Genomic DNA, 4,283 nt, shown 5'->3' with positions numbered 1-4,283 from the left:
ACTTGGATGTGCTCAGTGCTTCAAGAACCCGGGACAGGCGATCGACGTGCTTTTTCCTTTTCCGGGAATAAATGATAATGTCATCGACATAGACGTTACAGAAATTACCCAAGAACTTCTTGAGCACTTCATTCATCATCTTCTGAAACCAGGCTCCTGAGTTCTTCCATCCAAATGGTAGCCGATTATACTCGTAGACATGAAATGGCGCCATGAAGGCAGTAAATCTCTTAGTTTCTTTTTCTACGGGGACTTACCAATACCCTTTGCAGAGGTCGATCCGGAAAAACCATGAGCATCCTCTCGTCTCATTGATGATGTCATGCACGCGTGGCATTGGGAACGGAAATGAAGTAAAGTAAGCGAGACCGACCCGTCGACCGGCATGGTAGCAACTCGTTTATTTCTGAGCCGCGCCCGTAAATATAACAATAAGGTAAGATAAGACAACAAGGATAACACCCCCAAGCCGATACGGACAAGCACGTGGTGTTGCCGCTTGGTCCTTCGCCACTGTGATGGCTAGCTGCATCGTCACTTCCCAACACTGCTTTCCCCTTATAAAAAAAGCCAGCCGGTGGACGTCGAACTCGACTGGATCTTCTTGGAGATCCGGCTGCCGGTGTACTTCTATGGTCGGAGATGACGCTTGGTTGCTGCGCTGGAGATGCTCGTAACGCGGCATCTTCCGCCGCTGCGTCGACCGAAGAGGCCCTTGTGGGGAGTCGTAATCACGGAGGCGAACTTGGTCTGCATGCCGAAGTCGCTCTCCCTCGGGCGAGCTGACGTGCACCAACCGATGGCCGCTGGTTTTTTTCACAGTGCCGGGCAGCCACTTGTCTCCAGGGGTAAGGTTTTTGACCCACACCGTCTGTCCAAGACGGAATGGGTTAGCAGACACAATGGAAGTTGTCGATGGAGGCACTAGCACAAGGGTATCAATACGCGATCGAATAGTATATCCGAGTAACCGTTGTGAGGGGGTTTGCCCGTCTTTTCCTGGTGTTCACCCTATTGAAAATTCCATCAAGGTACGTAATTTGGGACACTGACTGCCAGTCAGCAGCCTTGGTGGAACGTGATGGACCATCAGACGTCATCTCATGGTCCATCAGATGACGTCTGACTGCCACTGCCAAGGGAATTTCATCAACAAGGGCAGCATTTATATAAGAGTAACGCTATACGCACTCAAATATCGCCAAATGCCTCGATAAAACAAAATGTTCGAGGAAAAAAAAAAAAAAAAAAAAAAAGCACGACCACCGCGTATCGAACCCGCGACCACTTGCGTACAAATTGGACGCCTTAACCCCTATGCTATGCCATTCGTTTTATACGAGATGCTTCGGCTGCAAATGCAGTTAAGTCTTCAGCATGTTATGCGAAGCACTCGTACATCACTCACCGTACTTCAGTTCTACTCACCTGCCATGTAGAGTACTTTCGCGCCGTAGAACGATCCTTTTGTTCGCGCGTCACCGGCCCAGTAGACCTGGTACACCTTGTCGTCTTCAAATACACCGCTAAAGTCCCTTACATCATCGGAACTCACAACAGGCTGGGTCTTGTCGAGTAGAAATTCTACTAAAACATAAGACATTGTAGAGCCCGGGCAGAATCGACAGGTTGGAGCAAGCGGGCAAACAAAACGAGTCGAGAGCGATCGTTCATGAAAGCTCGGCGAAGCCTCTATGGGCGAAGCGAAGTGGCGTGTTCGGCGGGCTTCTGATCAAGGTTGTCAGTCGGCTGCGCGTCATATCTCTAAAATCAGCGGTTTTATGGGCTCACGTCCCGAAATCGTTTTCTTGTGCATAGATTATTTTTCGTATTCATAGATTTGACGAAATAGTGGTATCCGAACGAACTTTACGTCCTTCGACCGTACGTCTGTCTGCACGTCAAAGCTTTTTGACGTACAGTCAGAGACAATCGATGTACAATCAGAATCGCCACCAAGACATCTTGATGGCATTTCGCGGCGGCCGACTGCCACCAGGAAACCATCAGAAAGCCGACAAGTGGAGTCTGACTGGAGTTTGACTGTCGGTCAGAGTAACTTGTTGGCCAATCAGACATGCTTGACGTACAGTCAGGCACAGTCAGCGGTCCACTAGAAAACATTGACTGCCAAACAGGGTTACATTGATGGATTTTTCCTTCGGGCACCAATAACCGTGCAGGAATCGGGCCAACCGGGTTTGCATGCTATATTCTCTTTCATGTTTTTAATCCTTCTTTCACGGTTCTCACGGCAGGCTCGGTTAAGCCGTTTGACCATGGGGAATATGGAGCAGTGCGTACATGTTGAATATTGTTGAGTGAGCAAAATTCTTTAAATTCGACACTCACGAACTGGAGAGAATTATCCGAAGCAATGGTCCGCGGTAGGCCGAACGGGGCGAATATTGTACGTAGCGCCGAAATAGTGAATTGCACTTTGGTCGTCTGTAATGACGCTACCTCGATCCACTTGCTGTGTGAGTCCACAACTATTAGCAACATGAAGCCATCGACCGGCCCCGCAATGTCGATGTGCACTCAGGCCCATCTTTCTTTGGTTTCTGGCCAGGGTACTGACCCTTGAGATGGCGGTAGCGAAGCTACTTGCGCGCACGCGCACTCTAAAAAAAAAGGTAGTCATACGTGACTACCTTTGGGGTGGTGAAAAGTTGTCCCAAATATAACGACACCTAGGGTAAAAATCACGACCTCACACGTAGTCAAAATGCAGGTAGTCAAATTTGACTACCCCCAAAAGCAACATGGCGGCCGGTTAGCGAGGCTCAAATTCCCCGGTAAGGCCTAGCCAACAGCACGGCTTTTCGTTCGAGTGAGAGAATAGGGCGCATACGCCTATTCGACGTCTTCCAAGCGCCGTCAGATACTCTAAACATCCGCCCCTAGACACCGGTACCGTACCTATATCCCGGAAGGACGGCAGTGTGTGTGTCGGAATCGCGGCGATTGCCCCCGACAGTGCCGACAGCGTCTCGCTAGATTGACTGTGTTTTGACCGCCGGCGGAGCACGCTTAAAAAGGGATCATTACGCGAGGAATGGGCATGCTGATTTTATTGAACACAACGTATGCTTGAAGTCTGAGACGATGAACCGCTGGGCACCTTCGTCGAGCGTGGTCGAGACCTACGAGAGGCGAAGCTCGGACTGACGCTACCGCTATATTTTTTTTTTTTTTTGCGATCTCTTTTTGTTAGTGCCTACCTCTCTGACGTTTCGTATCCATTCGCGCGCGTGTGTGCTTGCACTTCGCAGCTCTTGGACACAGAACGAGCATTTAGGTGGCTGAGTGGCACAATTATTACGACTGTTATCGTTTTAATAGGTAAGAAGGCCAGCCGGGCCGGGCAGGCCAGCCTGGGCCAACCAGCTGCTTGTAAACCGATAGATACATGACTGCAACACTTTGTTCCTTGAATTAGGCGGCAGCTTGCGCCACCTAGAGGGTGTGGTAATAATCGCTAAATGGCGCTAAAAAATACGTTTTTATTTTGTTTCGGTTACGTGTGACCACACACATTAGAGAGTTTTAGGGAACCGGAAGAAAATACGATCGATAAACAAAAACGATCGATACCTTGGATCGGGCGTGTGGACCGATCGTGTGCCCTGAAACGGCTTTGGGGGAACCGTATTTGCAGACGATAGCAGACGATCGGTACAGGTCGCGCCCCCTGGCAACGGAAACCTGCATCCGCCTCATCGAGAAAAGACAAATTTGCGTGTGTTTGTACAAATCGCAGAAACTCAAGTAAATAAAGATAGCACCCTAAATATATAGAGAACCTAAAATATTGTATACCTACTTATAGTTCGTCTCGTTTTTTTACTGGAATGAATGCGCGTCCGTAATACAAAACCTGGCGCACCACGGCGTGTCGCCCCTGGCCCTGCGAAGTTCTAAAATGTTCGTCTGCTAAAGAAGCAGACGAGCTTTCCGACAACAATGGCGCTCGATCTTTTTGACCATGACTTGGAGGCTGCTCTATACAGCGAAAGCAATTTAGAAAAAGTGATTTTGTACGACTGTCTGCGCACTAAGTGTGGCGTGAGTCTCTTTTGAACTTCCCGCTTTATATAAGCGAGGCATGAACGCGCGTGCCGTGGGGCCCGTGACTTGTGCAGGGGCACGAGGGAATAAACATTCTTTTTGGTTTGCCGTGACACGGAGTCAGTCGCATTTCTTTCGGGTGCCACCGAGCACCGATACAATAAGAGAAGGCGCTTGTTGGCGGCAAGGCATAGGACGTTCAACCTGGCGTT

This window comes from Ixodes scapularis, unplaced genomic scaffold (genome assembly GCF_016920785.2).
Source record: "Ixodes scapularis isolate PalLabHiFi unplaced genomic scaffold, ASM1692078v2 PGA_scaffold13__105_contigs__length_92229423, whole genome shotgun sequence".
NCBI lineage: Eukaryota > Metazoa > Arthropoda > Arachnida > Ixodida > Ixodidae > Ixodes > Ixodes scapularis.
This window is presented reverse-complemented; position numbering follows the sequence as displayed.